This window comes from Eurosta solidaginis, chromosome 2 (assembly GCF_040869045.1).
Source record: "Eurosta solidaginis isolate ZX-2024a chromosome 2, ASM4086904v1, whole genome shotgun sequence".
NCBI lineage: Eukaryota > Metazoa > Arthropoda > Insecta > Diptera > Tephritidae > Eurosta > Eurosta solidaginis.
In genome coordinates, this window is record NC_090320.1 from 230833290 (window position 1) to 230849684 (window position 16395).

A 16395-nucleotide genomic window follows, 5' to 3' on the forward strand; every position below is an offset into this window, starting at 1 on the left:
TCAATAAAATTTTTTTTCGATCCTGATTATTTTGGTATATGGAAGTCTATATCTATCTCGATTCCTTTATATATGTACAACCAACCGTTATCCAATCAAACTTAATATACTCTGTGAGCTCTGCTCAACTGAGTATAAAAATGTAGTTTATGTTAAATGTATATATTTTGTAAAAATGTGTAATTAATTCAAAATCTGCAATTTTTATTAAGGTGTGTATGTACTATAATTTAGAAAATATGTTCTAATTATGTTTTCTTGTTAAAATAAATACATAGTCTCCCTGAAGAAAACACAATAACGTATCGAAACGCGTCGGAGAAAAAAGAAAAACTAATGTTTTTGCTTTAAATTTAACGACCAAAAAAGCTCTAATAAAGAAATCAACTGAACAATTCCCTTGGTCTAATAAATACAATAAAAATGAAATAAAATACATAAATTGTGTTATATGTGCACATATGTATATTTTTATATGTACTAAGAACTTTTTTTTATAAAAAAAAAAAAATTATAAAAAGCTAAAATGCAACACCATGAATATTATAAAGTCTCTGTTTCTTTTGATTCGTCTCACTGTATTTAATATAGGGGAACACAACGGAAGACGGAACAACTGAAAGATTCGCATCTCCTATTTCTCGTGATCATTTTGCAATATCCCTTTGAGTCGAAAATGTATGAAATCCAATATTTCATCCGACTACGCGGAAGTATCAGAAAAAGCATAAAAAATATTACTGAAAACTCGCTAGCTTTATTTGTTGCGACTATCGTAAACAATACTTTCACTGTCACAAAGGACATATGAATCATATTGCTATCGTTTTCAGATGCATTTGCGAGATTATCCGGTTAAATATCGTAAATCGCTCAAATGGGATATCATTTGTGAGCATTTATTTGGTCCGCTGGGTTTACAAGTAACGAGCGTTGGCTGCGCACGACAATTCTGGCTTATTCACTTTACCACATGCAATTGCATGTGATTTCGTCAAGTAAATGTAAATTTTCAGCACTTCCATAGAACTGAGCACTGCATTGATAACTCACTACTAGGCAAACTATTGCTCTGGACGGATGTACGTGCGCGTAAAAATTTGAAAAATTTATAACTCATCTCTAATTAAATAATTGATAACAAAAAAGATCTCTTCTTGAAGTAATCATTCATAAATTTAGAACTTGTTTAATTGTGAAGAGATACAACTCTCAATCAACCAACAAGCTTGAACCGTGTTTAATTTTAAACTCAAATTCGTGAAACTTCAGAAATAAATCTGTGTTTCTACAGATTAATAAAATACACAAACAAGAAAAGAAAAAGAAAAAAAACAAAACGCTTCAAATGTATTTGAAAGTTTATAATTTACTATTAGTACTAGATTACGTGGATCGAGCGTGAACATTTTGTGATTCCGTGAACGAAAGTAATATTGTAATTGCATCGTTAGTTCGCGACATTGTTGTGTAGGTGTTAAGAGTGAGTGGTGCAAAGGCGGTGGGGGCGAGACTGCTGAAAGAATTATAGACATGCATGGTGGCTTAAAAAAATTATAACTAAAGAAAAAAATTGTTATTAAAATTTTTTCTTATTAAAACAAAGAACTAAAAATAAGTAAACATTATTAATTTTAAATTGTAAAAATAATGGGCCACAGGCTCATAAAAAATATAAATTTGAAGTAAGGGGAAAAAGCAAGAAAAATATTAAAAAAAATGCCATTACGATGTCTGAAAATAATAACAAAAATTAAAAAGAAAAACCGTCAAAAAGCGGCTAAAAACTAAATAGAGCAAACCTTTATTTTATTATTAAATTTCTAAAGTTTTTTTTTCGTAAATGTGTGCATTTAATGTTATGTTCAAAAAATGATCAATATTCGAGTGCGAGCGATTAGAGATCTTGAAATACAGCAGCAGCAAACAGTGCCAGTTTTTTCAAATTTCATCAATTAAACTTTTCTAATTTATTTTGAATATTTTGTGTAAGAACTTCTATGAATATTGCCACTGACGCTTTGCAATCCACTCTCAAAAATGTTTTACGAAAAAATTCAAAAGTCCGAGAAAATTTTGTTTGGAGCTCTCTGAAGTATTTGAGTATGCAGATTTATAGCCCCATTTCAGTTAAAAAAGTACAAGTTATAGGTCTCTTTTTATATATATATATCAAAATGACACCCTCAAAAAAAAAAAAAAAAAAAAAACAGAGAACTTCAAATGAAAAGTTCGAGAGTGTCGTAAAATTTTTTCGAGTTTTCGAATTTTTTTGAAAACGTTTTTCGTTAACATAGTTTTATTAACAGCGTAAATAGAAGCTTTTTTTTATTATAGAGAAAAAACTAAAAATAAATTAAGTGACGAAATTTGATAACACATTCCACTGCAATTTTTCTGTCCGATGTACACATATACTTGACCTGTAGGAAATGGACCTAACAGATAACAGATAACGGATTATGCGATACCAGTGTCCACCGATTCTTCAAAAACTGTAGGGTCCGCTAAAGAAAGGAACGTGCAGAAGAACAGCGTGAGAGCAAATACACGCTTACATATCCGTAAATTGCTACAAAAAAAAAAACGGAAGAAGAAATGTTTCAAGAAATGTTTCCCTGATGACGGAATATACGTTCCGGTGCCCCACTACAAGGATGTGAGAGTCTCAATACGCCTGCTTAAGAACAATAAGGGTCAGGTAATGATAGCCTACAAGTAGAACTGTTCAAAGAAGGAGTCAAAGATCTGTTAAAGAGCTTGTATTCTATGAAAAATATGATTGGACCAGCGCATGAATTCAGAAATTGAATTCAAGCGTGCTCTGCCCAATACACAAGAGAGGTAATGCTGCAAGCAGCGATATTTTATACCTACCGTATTGGACGAAAGATTGAAGCGAAAAGTCAACGTACTGGTTTAACCTTTATTTCAGGTCGGGTAAATTTACTATCCACCAACTCATCATATTACGCCAAAACATGGAGAAAAACTGCGATGGTACAATTTATTATAAGAGCGTACAATTTCTGTCGTATGCTGATGGTATTGATATCAAAGGCCACTACAAGGGCGCCGTAAGTTTTGTTTCTCTGAATTGGATAAAGAACCAAAAATTGGGACTTATGGAGAACAAAATAAGAGAAAGTTCGTGCTATTATTAAAGAAAGAATCGGAACAATACTTCTTTGTCAGATAAGTATAAAACAACCAGCGAAAACAATGTCACATATCAAACACTACTTTAAACTAAGTGGGCAATTGAAAAGTACGTTGACGAACAAAATTCTAGCTCTATAAGTCCTTCATCATACCTGTCCTGATATATGAATCTTAAGCAAGCATGGGCCTTGAAGTATTCAAGAGAATAATTCTCCGACAAATTTGATGGCGCCTTCAGAGAGCGATGTGTATCGAATGAGGTTTACCGAGCTGAGGTGAACAATTATTTGAAGTCCATTTTGATTGAAAACTGTGCAGTAAAATTGACACTAAATTGCATTGGAGCACCGGTTCCCCCTTCCGAACGATTTTTATAAATACCTGGATGCTTGCGCCCCCTAGTGAAATTTTTTGTTATAGGTATGACCTCTTTGAAATAAGATTTAAAATGTCCAAAAAGTAACATAAAAATCGATCGAAATATATTAATATTTTTATGAAATAAATCGACTCGTGCGCCACCTAGTTGCGAAAAACTTGATTGCAAAGGTTCCCTCGTATAGAAGAAAATTTCTTAATATCTCGCCCTGGGAACCACCAGTCGCAATCTTCCCACTTATTTAGCTACAGATGAGGTTAAAAGTTTGCGGCTCAAAGGAAATCTTGCATAAAATAATTGATGGCAAGATGCCATCCGATGCTTACGATTTTCATAAATATCCAGATCCATGTTAAAGTGTCACCTTTGAATCACATTTTTGGCTTCAAGTCTATGGCTTGCTGCTAAGCTATTTAAAACCGCATCGCAAGATTACAAATCTTGTATTATTTTTCTTCTTCACTCGACCGCGTTCCACCTAGCCGACTTTTGCCTTTTGTTGCGCTATCACGGTGCCCTGATCCAATGTAAAGTTTGAAGTTTTTAGCTCAATGAGTAGTTACCTAAAAGTCGATCGTTAGATTCCACATGCTGTTTAAGGATTGCCTAAAGATTTTAAAATATCTCCATCCCTGCCCCATCTAGAAGAATTTTTTAACCTAAGATTTAATTGCAATAGAACTTTAACCTATGTGTTAAGTCCCTAGCTCACCATGAGGCTACTTAAAACTTGTCTGCGAAATTTACAAATTCAGACGAGTTTTTAAAATAAATCCCTGCGCCACCTAGGAGTTTCCCTCCTGTTGCACTATCATCGGCTTCCGAAGCTTGTTCCAATTTTCAAGACTCTACGGAAAGTAAGACACAAATTGAAAGAATCCCCAATTTTGTACAGAAATTTTGCAGACAAATATGAATGTAATGTAATACTCATAAAAAATTTAAAAAGAAAACAAAGCGACATATTTTATTCAAAACTTTTTTTAAATGGATTTCAAGTTGATATGATTTCCTACAGGGTATATTATATATATTAACATAAATTGTTTTATAAGAAATCAAAAGAAATCGTTAAGCTAAACTTTGAAGCCTGTCAACAATGGAATTTCTAGTTATGCATTCCCATATACATCTTATATATAATAAAAGCTTCAATGAAATGAGAACTTTGAGAGAAACAAAAAAGTAGAGTATGCAACTGATATTAGCGTGATCCCTACAGATTCGTAAATGAATGTTATTGATACTTAGCGAGAGGGTATAGTCGTCTTACTTATTTCTTGACTCAAACGTTATCGAAGTTCGAGCTTTTTGCTGACGTCCTCTTGGAAAATAACTAATACGAGTAGGCGATTATATAAAATCGAAATAGAAAGGGAAATAAGCATCAAAACCTACACAATTTTCGTACATCCATACATTTATATGTCCATACATACATTTGTATGTATGTATGTGTGTATGTTCGCAACAGAGTCACGGCGATGGAAACTAAATGAGTCGATTCAAAATAGCTGGTATAAGTGTACACGCCTCTGCGAATTTAAGCTCAGTAGAGCTTTTATCAACCCCCACCGCCTTCAAAGTTATGAACTTTGGGGCAAATCAAATATTGCATACAAACATATGTATGTACATAACATGCAAATAACTTTTTTCTACATTTTCGTACAGAACTTACAAAATTTATTGTTTGAATGAACGTTTGGCATTTTTGCGGCCATAAAATTTGTGAATCAAAATCTGGTACAACAAAAAGTGAATAATAACGTTATTTAGATCACCAAAAGTTTTATCGAGTGACGCAGAAAAAACAACGAAGAAGTAGTGCTAATACAGCGCAAAACCGGTAAGTTATATAATTTAAATAGACGAATTTTTTGGGATGATTTTGCGGTCAATTACAAAAAAATGTTATTATTTGAAAAATGAATCGATTGTTTATACCAGGGCTGTTCAAGTATTTTTATACGTAAGTGCAAATCACAATAGCTATATATACGAAATTATATAAACACTGAAACTTTTTAAAGTAAAAAAAGAAAAAAAAAAATATTTTAAATGTTTAAAGAATTTTGATGCTCCCTTTAATAAATAAATTTTTAATTAAAAATTTTCTGAGTGCTACAATATACAGTGAAATTCCTTATAACCGGAGACTCACCTTAGCAGTGCTTTTGTCCTGCTATGGGAGATGTCCGCTTATAAGGGATGAAGTCACAAAATATATACCACACATACAAATTATATTGTACTGTAACTAAGTCACTGCTTAGCATCGGCTTAGAGATGATAGTATCCCTTAGTGCTGCTAATATTCGTTACAGTACAGATTAACTCCAGATTCACATTTATAACGAATTTGTTCTTTATTTTTATTGATTTCAGCAGCTTGTGTTTTGCCAATATTGAACTTTTCAAAGCAAAAGAAACGTGTACCTACTACCACTAAATTTTTTCTTTAATAGAAAGTACCGTTTTTTTCGGCGCCATACTATTAAGAACTTTGAACGCAACCATTCGTATGCAACTGACAACAAACTGAATGGAAAACTTTCCTTTATTTGAAACACACGGCTTGAATGTGTGCATACATGTTAAAAGGGGAATCACCTATTTCATGTTTATAATGAAGAACAAAGCTTGCTTGTGATATTTTTGAATTTCGTCCGGTTATGAGAAATTTTTTTATGAAAATGGTTTGAAATATTTTGTCCGCGTCCGGTTATTAGAGTGTCCGTTTATTAGGATGATATTTGTATGAAAAAATGAATGAAAAACCTGTGTGCCAAAATCTGTCCGGTTATAAAGACTGTCTGTAATGGGGAATTTCACTGTATTTGAAAAATTTTTTGGTATCCATTTGTTAGTTTATATTTGAATATAGTACCGAAGTGCCTTGGCTTCGTAAGGAAGTGCATTTTCTTTGCACATTCAAAAGAAATTCAGGCACTTTCATATGATTCGAATTTATATGTGAGGGCATATGGGAGTGCTATGAACATTTTTTTTATTCAAAGTGTGGATTTGTATTTTTGCCATTTTTTCAGAGCAAAACAAAAACAAAAGTGCTTTATGTGTATAAGGGTTGAGCACTTTGAGCTCGATTTTGGACCATTCTTGAAACTGCAAGAACATATCAATACATTTTTCTGAATCAAAGAATGTCTCAGCTTAAATATTAGCCCTACTTGGAGATCAAGCCTTGCTCCATCTGCTTATTCCAATGCAATGGAAGCTCTCTTTTGCTCTGCTTCCGCATACGGCTAACCGGAGATAAACTAAGCGATTGGTTAAAAATTAAGTTGCCAACAAATTGTTATAAATAAATAAATACCAGGCGCGATAACCTTCGAAGAGGATTTATGCCGAGGTTATCTTCCAATTTCCGTCGTATTCCTTTATAATTATTCCTATTAATTGTAGGTCCCATGTTTTACGCCGACTCCGCACGGCATCTGCAAGAGAGATAAGTTGTCACTGAGAAGCTTTCCATGGCAGAAATACAGTCCATCAGATTAGCACATTTTTTCTGAAAAAATTTCGATGTCTTTAAGATTTGTTGGAATTTCATATATGCACAAAATATTCAATTGATGTCAATCTGACATGATGATGCATAGATTACAAAGAAGTGGGACACGGCGTATGCGCAATAAATCAATATGAAAGTTTGCAGAAAATTTAATAGTTTTAACGGGTATAATAGAAAAGATATAAAAAAAATCCATCATAAATTGGAAGTTGCTTTCGTCCAGAAAAAAAGACTTTATTGTATGAAATAAAATGAAGAAAAATATCAAAAAAGACAAAAATAATAAAAAAAAATTCGAAAACTTTAGTACTAAATTTTCCGAATTTTTAGGGGACAGCCTAATAAAGAGCATACGCTTTGCCACGTGAATTTCATTAGGTAACATTTAATGTATAAACAGCACGCTCATCATTAAGTTTGTTGCATGTTAGTAAGATTTGTTAAAACTGAAAAAATCAAGGCGGGACTCTCTTCGGCTGCGCCTAAGACTTCATACCATTCATCAATGGAGCTGTGCAATAATTTTATCCCATTCGTGAAATTCAAGTACTGGATTGTATAAAATATGTACCATATAGTGAACAGATTTACTTTCTTAAGCGACATTGTGCGATATATACATAAAATAAAAAATATATTGGTACTTTGTGTGAGGATACAAGTTTCACGTTTCTTGTGGTCTGCATTATATAGCCATGACCATGAATCAGTAATTTGAACAATATTTCACTCGTGCGTAAGTATTTGATGAAATTTGAAGCTTTTGGCAGTTAAAATGGGGCAGAAATCGCGAAAAGCTCTTTATCTGAACAATGCGCTTGTATGGAATATATGCTATATATGCGACCGATCTTTGTAATTTGAATTTGTTTGCACAGTATGTGCATTTAGGTTAGGTTAGGTTGAACTGCCCGGTCCATGAGGACCTCACATATACTGATTGAGTCCGTAGTGTTACCATAAGTTTGTTTTAACAACCAAACTGAAAACCCTATCAAAACCAGGACTTATGTTATAAAACACCTCGGCCTTCTGGCAAATACTAGACGCTTCCTAGGACTTAAGCAACTTGCTGCTTCTAGATCTGACAGCTGTATCACTCCTAATAGCTGGTGTCTTAGCCTGGGAAGTGCAGGGCACGAGCACAGAACGTGCTGGATCGTTTCCTCCAACCCACACTTCCTACATCTGCTCTCACTGACCAAGCCTAATTTGAAGGCATGTGACGCCAGAAGGCAGTGTCCAGTCAGAATACCCGTCATGAGTACACAGTCCTCTCTTTTTAATGATAGAAGCAACTTTGTTAGTCTAAGGTTGTAAGACCTACACATAACCGACGCCTTTCCCGCTTGGTCGATCATGTACACCTCTCGCCTTCGCTTAATCTCGCCCAGTCTAATTGGGACGTCTACGGAGCAAGCTTCAAGGGATGCGCCCTTTTTAGCTAGTTTATCCGCTTTTTCATGTCCATCTATTCCCATATGCCCTGGGACCCAATATAGATGTATGCTTCCCGTTTCTCTCCGGGGACTGCTTACACTCTAACACGCATTTAGATGCTGTGCTATGCGAGATTATTGCCTTAATTGCTGCTTGACTGTCAATATAAAAGTTAACACGGTTGCAGCTTAAGCTATTATCTTCCAGGGTTTCTACTGCTTTGGTTACGGCCAATATTTCCGCTTGGAAAACGCTACAGTATTCCGGCAGCCTGTAGGATCTGCTTATTTCGGGATCAGCACAGTATACCGCAGACCCTACTCCTTCCACTACTTTGGAACCATCTGTGTACACATGTATCGCCTCTTCCGCCCTTTGCGCACTTTTGCGCCAACCGTCTATCTCTATTGTGGCCTTAAGATCTCCCTCGAAGTGCAGATAGGGAATCAGGTAGTCTGTTCGTATTGTGATTGATGACGCTATACTGCTATGGCCATATGGTCGGCGCTCAAGCTGCCCCTGGTTGCAGTTGTTAATGCTATGTTCTTTGCTAGCAGGTCTACTGGTGGAATGTGCAGAATGGTATACAGTGCAGCCGTCGGGGCTGTTTTCAGGGCTCCCGTAATGCTAAGCATCGATAGTCTGCATACTCCCTCTAATTTTTTGAGGTATGTTGTTTTTTGTATGGCTTTCCACCAAACAAGAAATCCATAGTATAGAATAGGGCTTACAATCGCTGTAAAAACCTAATGAGAAAGAGAGGGCGATAAGACCCACGCACACCCCAGCATTCTTTTACATGCATAGAGTGCCGTTGAGGCCTTATTCACCCTCTCCTCCACCTTGAGCATCCATAACAGCCTACTGTCTAGGATAATTCCTATATATTTTGTGCAAGGTTTCTCCTGTAAGGTCACCCCTCCTAACTTAGGCCTGGTCCAATCTGGGACCATGTACGTCTTTGTAAACAATACCATATCCGTCTTCTCCGCATTGACTTTCAACCCGACATTAGATGCCCAGGTATGAATATCCCGAAGCGCCCGATCCATCAAAGAACTAATCGTTGGAAGGCACTTTCCACTTATGACAATTGCAACGTCTCATCGAATCGCCTGAGCAGTTGGTTGATGGCCAGCGTCCACAGCAGAGGTGATACCACCCCTCCCTGCGGCGTTCCCCTGTCCATTTCGTTCCCCATATTTCGTGGCCTCGTACAATCCCCATTGTGATGTAACCTTCCTGCAATTTAATATGCAGCCGATCCATCTGATTAAGACGGGATGTACTTTAATGTAATTAAGACCATCCATAATCGCCCATTTAGAAACATTATTGAAAGCCCCGGCAATATCCAAGAAGACTCCAAGAGCATACTCCTTATATTCCTGGGATTTCTCTATGCTAATTACCACCCTATGCAATGCGGTGTCTACCGACTTGCCTTTGGTGTACGCATGCTGTGTTGTGGAGAGCTGCTTTTCATCCACGTTGGACTTTATGTACACATCTATCAGCCTCTCAAAAGTTTTGAACAGAAATGATGTTAAGCTAATTGGTTTATAATATTTGGGATACACGTGACCGATCTTCCCCGCCTTTGGTAGGAAAGCTACACGAGCAGTTCTCCAATAGTGCCGTACATGATTCAGCCTTATGCACCCATCGAATATTATTTTAAGCCATTCCACGACCGCCATACTTGAAACTTGTAGCATGGCCGGGAATATACTGTCTGGGGCCAGCGATTTAAACTTAGAAAACGTTTTCACTGCTCATTCGTCCTTGGTATCGGTCACCAAGCCCGGCACTACCCGCTCCGTGATCGAAGTGTGAGTGATGTCTGCTGGCTCATCTAAACCGTCTCACGATGGGAAATGTGTGTCGAAAAGTACCTCAAGGGATTCCTCACTATTACGTGACCATTCCCCGTTCTCTTTCTTTATTAGTCCCTGGACTATGTTTCCCCTTGCTAGGACTTTTTTCAACCGTGCTGTTTCGCTGGAGCACTCTATGTCCGTACAGAAACTTTTCCATGAGATTCTCTTCGCCCTGGAAATTCCACACTCGTAGATCCTCAGTAGATCCCTGTCTTTGCGAGCTTAAACATTTCTTTTACCTGTCTTCTTAGAAGACTCAGCTCATTGCTCCACCATGGTGTTTGCTTTTCCTCTGAATCTTCTTAGAGGGCAAGCTTTGTTATACGCAGTCATAAGCGTCCTTGTTAGGAATTCATTCGACTCCTCCAGTTCCTCCACATTGGCAACCTGTTTGGGTTATCCCAGTTTTGTTTCTACCTGTTTCTGGAATTTAGTCTAGTTCGTTGACCTAGGGTTTCTAAAGGTTCCTCCCTTCTCTACCCTCTTTAGGGGGATGCTGAAGCTGATATACGCATGGTCGGAGGAGGATGATCTATCAAGAACTATCCAATCATACCTTGATATATCACGCTCGGAGTTCAATGTAATATCAAGAACATTGCTGAATGTTGGACCAATGTATGTAGGGACATTTCCCCTGTTGGCTATCTGCAAATTGGTTTGCAGGATGTAACAAAATAGAGATTCGCCTCTCTCGTTCGTATATGCTCCTCCCCACGCATTGTGGTGCGCATTTGCATCTGCGCCTATGACCAACCGCGCTTTGCACCCTTCCTCCTGTACTAGCCTTTTACACTCCATCGGTGGAACCTCTGCAGCGTGGGCCATGTAGCAGGACTCCAGGATAAATGCCTGCTTATTCTTTTGCTCAACGGACACCACTACGAGGTCCTCAGTAGTGTAATTAGGCGGCATATATGAATGCAGCTGTTTCCTTACCATTGCTACAGCTCACACCCGCCCTTACGTTTGCGCGTAGTAAACGCCAAACCCGCGCGCGATAAGTCCAGAAACCTTTCCTCCCGAGGAGAGCCACGGCTCCTGGATCAGCGCCACGTCAAACGAACCCTCCTCAAGGGTTAGGAGGAGTTAGCTCGATGCCACTTTACTGTGTTGGATGTTTATCTGTAGGACTCGCAGCACCATTGGGCTCTTTGTCCCCCTCCAGCAACTTCGTCGTGACGTCATCGTCCTCCCCTTGCCCTTTTGGTTTAGACTATTCGAGGCCACCTTCAGCCCCTCGTAACTGTTGTGCCGGGTGTTCCTCTGTGCGAGTCACAGCACCATTTGGCGGTTGGTCCTCTTCTAACACCTTCGTGGTGACGTCGGGGACCTCCACCTGTCTTTTTTCCCTTAGGTTTTTAAGGTCCTTTTCGACTTCGCCCACCTCTAGTGAGTAATTTTATTATTTAGTTAAATTTGAAGCTTCTAGCTGTTAAAATGGTGTAGAAATTGTGAAATTTTCCTCATCTCAACAATCGACTTTAGTCAACAACGTTTGCCCTACGTAAGCATTTGGTGAAATTTGAAGCTTCTAACTGATAAACTGAGGAAGATATTGCAAAAAAACCTCTTTTCCGAAAAATTGGTTGTATGGGGAATATATGCTATAGTGGCGTGATGCGACACCAAAATATACAAAATTTCATCAAGATATCTCAAAAATTTAGGGACCAGTTTGCAGTCAAACAGAGAGACGGACCTGGCTAAATCAACTCAGATCGTTATCCTGATTCGGTATTCGGCATACTTATTGGTGCGTCCTTTAAGGCCTAATAATTTGGAGATTCGTGAAAAACTTAATATACCATTAATTTTCATGAAAGGTATGGAAAATAAAAATCAACATATAAAAAAAGCAGAAATTTTGTACTGAATTTTCCGGATTTTTATGGGACAGACTAATAAAAAGTATTCGCCTTTGCCCCGTGAATTTCCTTAGGTAACATTTAATGTCTAATGTCATAATGTGTCATTATTATTGTTATAATGCAATTTTTTTTTCTTAATTGAAAACAATTTTTTATAGCCCCCACTTCTCAATCGGCAACGTTAAGGCGCCGCTGTTCTAACCATTCAGATATCACAGCGGTTGTTTGTTTGACTTCATAATTGCTACTCCTATTCTCTACCTTGTCAATTGGTTTTCATAGTGCTGCCGAAGAAACAAAGTGACTATTGGTCATATTTTTCAGTGGAAACGTAAGTTTTTTTTTTTATTGGACGTTGGGACAGCGCACTGCCCTCAAGTGGCCGAATGAAACCAGGCCATTTCTCTTCGTGTGTCCACATCCCGTGAGACCGCCGTTAGGCATAGCGTTACGAGGGGGAAAGACGAAAGGTGCGCTCCCTTTCAACATGCATCAATCGCGTCATAACTAGAAAGACCCTATTGCTCACAGCAGTCCAACAATCCATTTGTCTGCAAATTTGGGGAATCAAATTCCTCACGGAAGGTTCCTCTCTATAAACTCTGTATACAGGGAGTCTTTCGTTGAGAAAACGATTGCCATTCTGCAAATGGCTTTAAGAAGCTTCTTCAAACTATATTGCTCATCCATTTTTGCTCCTAATATATTTGGTTAATTCAGAGAGTATAATTTTTTTAGAAGATTATTTAAAGAAAGTTCATTTAAAAAATATATGTTGACGGTGCTTGTACCTAAATAGTGTTACCTCCCTTCGGAGGTAAAATATGAATTTATCTTTTTCGTTGTTGTTCCTTTGCGGAAACCAGACATAAGTTCTTAGTTCTTCCATATTGGAATAAACATTGAGATATGAATATTTTGGTTTTGCAAGGACATTAAATAAATATTTTTAGGCATAACTTAGATTTTAAAAACATTTTTTACATATTTTTGGTTGCCCTAGTCATTAGTATATCAGCGTAGCTAGCTATTCCATAGTTTACCCATACTACTAAGAAGCGTTATTCAAACGAAATAAAAACATTATATATCATCTCTAAGCCGATGCTAAGCAGAGACTTGTATGCACATCAATAAGTCAATCATTATGTCTACACATATGTACGTACACGCAGCGGAGAAAAGACGCACAAACACATGCAGATATCTTATCTGAGATGCTCCCAAAAGTAGGCAATTATAATTGTGCTCACATATACACGCGCATATGAGAAGCTATACACGTAGTAATTTTATAGCTGATAACCAACTAGTAAATTCTAGAAATGGAAGCGCCTAGAAGTATGCGAACGAGAAATCACAGAGTATAAAAGGCAGCAACAGTAGAGGCACGACAATCAGTTTGATTTAAGACGCTATGTGGCGAGCAATAGAAGTGTTATTGTGAAGTAATTTAATAAAGGCCATTTTGCATTATTGAAAAGTGGAGTAATTTATTCAACAGTTTAGCGATTCGAACGTTAGCAGAAGATTTGGAATAAGCGGAATTTAAGTAAATTCGTTACAATATATTATTTATATAAAAAATCGTGCATAATATCAATGGCAGTTTACCTAGGAGGAGCTTCAGAAAAATTTGAGTATATATTTCTTCAATCAACATCGTGTAATGTGGGAACTTTATACCGCACAATAATACAACTTCCACTTTAAAGTTCGGCTAAGTTGAGCCTAAAACAATACTAAGCGAAAAGGGATCAGCTATTTGCTAATAAAAAGCAATATGATAACTAGAGTCGGACCGAACGTTCGGCTTCCGCTTCGGTGTGCTGAATAATCGGCAGTGTTTTATATCTTCGGCTAAGCCTTCGTTTTCACTTGATTTTGTTTAAGAGTTTATAACCGAATAAGGTCCGATTTTCAGTGCGAGTTTAAACTCCTGTAAAAGTTGACTAGAGTTTAACCCTGCCACTTCGGCCGCTTAAGCCGGGATGAAGAACAAAATTTTATGTTACCGAACAAAGTGACAAGGTTAAACTCTAGACAACTTTGACTGTAGTGTAAACTCGCACTGAAAAATCTGCCTTACGGCTCATTTATTGTGAATGCTCTATTTCAAAAAATGATCCGTTCTACTGCTTTAGCCAGGAAGTGCTGTTTTATATCATTTTCTGTTCATATTTGTACAATTTTTAATGCAAAATTGCATTTTTTTTACCCCTAATCTACTGATTAAAAGGGAAATTACATAGGCCGACCAATTCTAAACCTTTCCAAAGGCCTTGGTATGCAAAATCTGACTCTGGTGTTAGAATTTTGGTACTGGTTCTCGAGATATTTGTACCTTAAGGTGCTAAAAACGCAATTTCTATTTCTTGATATTTTCTCAATGCAAAATTTTTCCAGAAATTTGAAGTCTAATTTTAGGCACGTGAGTAACTTAATAACTAACTGCATGTAGGCGAGTAGAGAAAACCATGCATGTTCGAAATAGAAGTATATTAAACTAATAAAACATTACATTTGAGATTAAAAAACCTATATCACCTTCTCCATCTGCTACAAAACTCAAAGCCCAATACAAGAAACTCTGCCTAAAAGTGTGCTACACATTTTGCTATTATTCGGACAACCCCAAAATTTGGAAACAAGTTAGTTCAATAAGAAAAAAGTTTTTCTAAGCGGGGCTAGTTATTTGAGACTTACCCGGGTATTTCAGGGGGTTGCCGCCGTGTGGAGATGGTTGGTGGCTATTTGGAGGTGGCTTCCTTGCGCGGTAGCTACTTCGATGGCGTTATGTGGAATACGTCCTAAGCTTAAACGCTTTGTTTCTTAATCACGTAGCGGCTTCTCACCGTAATGAAGAGCGATTCCCTTGATCTGTTTTCGACTTAACTTTTGACAATGGAACTATCACGAGGAAATTCGTCCTAAATCTCCTTTGTACTTGTATTTTTTTTCCACCAGTGCGGTAAATCAATCGATAAAACTACAACAGCTTATTTGCTTCGCTCTTTTGCGAAGTTGTATAGTTATATTTATTTATCACGTCCAATTCAAACAATTTAAGTACACTTCACTTTAGCGATTATATTATTGTAATAAAAGTAAATATTGAATGTCGCACAGCAACGAAATTCGTTGATATTTTGTAGAAAAAACAAACGATGGTTTTTTTTTTGGTTTTATAGAGAAGACTGCTACATTTGCAGAAAATGAAATTCAACAAATTTACAAAATTATGGTGAATTGAAAGCACAAGATTTTGGGTTTGATTTTTTTCAAATGACCACAATAAGAATAATTTTTTTCACACAAAAAGAAAATGTTTAGCTTTCCAAGATCAAATTTTTTATATACATTGCCAAAAGGGTGGTGGTTTTTTTTTGACAGGTGGCGATCATGCCAGATCGCCATCCTGTACTTGCGGCGAATTCGGATTGGTGGATTTTGCGCGGTGGAGGCTGCCACACGTCCATTCGGATTCCCAATAGGGAATTCAAGGGTAGATACAATGCATTGATTCTAGGGATATTTCAATATAAATTACAATTCAATTGATCGAATACAATGCAAACTATGGGTTGTAAATAAATTCAGAGATATACGTATGTACAAGGAGGAGAGGGGACGGGTGGCAGCCTACGCCGCGTAAACAGGGGCGCTATCGACGTTGGTTTAGTGTATTTCTGCCACGAAAAGCTTTTCAGTGGAATCTCATCTGCCTTGCAGTTGTCGCTTGGAGTCGGCGTAAACCATGCAGGTCCCCTCCCGCTAATTTGTAGGAAAAATTTAAAAGGAGCACGACGCAAATTGCAAGAAAAGCTCTGATTAAAATCTCTTCAGAGGTTATCGCGCCTTGCATTTGTTTTTATGTAATTTCGGTGGTGATTTGTCCCTTCGGGGTAAATCACGCCGAGTATTTATTGAAAAAAGTTTAGCAAATTGAATAGTTACTCTGCGTTGGCTTCTTTTGAACATATGGCAATTGTTAAGTAAAATTTTTATGCTTCCCATATTGTTCATTTCAATATTGATTTTCATTACATTGTTTGACATGAAATGAACACTAACTGTAATTGACAGCAAGAATTCGAAAAATTTATTTTGACTGTGTTACCGCTTAGG

At 37.1% G+C, this 16395-nt stretch overlaps 1 protein-coding gene across 6 annotated transcripts in view; it reads left to right on the forward strand.

Moving 5' to 3' along the window:
• The first annotated feature begins 1037 nt into the window (after positions 1-1037).
• The window catches only part of tim (timeless), a 122864-nt gene continuing 107506 nt past the window's right edge, over positions 1038-16395 (forward strand). For 2 of the 6 annotated variants that reach the window (XR_010949798.1, XR_010949799.1), the window contains exons 1-2: positions 1038-1470; positions 5216-5390. The gene's annotated coding sequence lies outside the window, so the exon portion shown is untranslated. Of the gene's footprint in view, positions 1484-5215; positions 5391-16395 lie in introns of all 6 variants that reach the window. The other 4 variants (XR_010949797.1, XM_067767232.1, XM_067767233.1 and 1 more) reach the window with 3 other exon arrangements.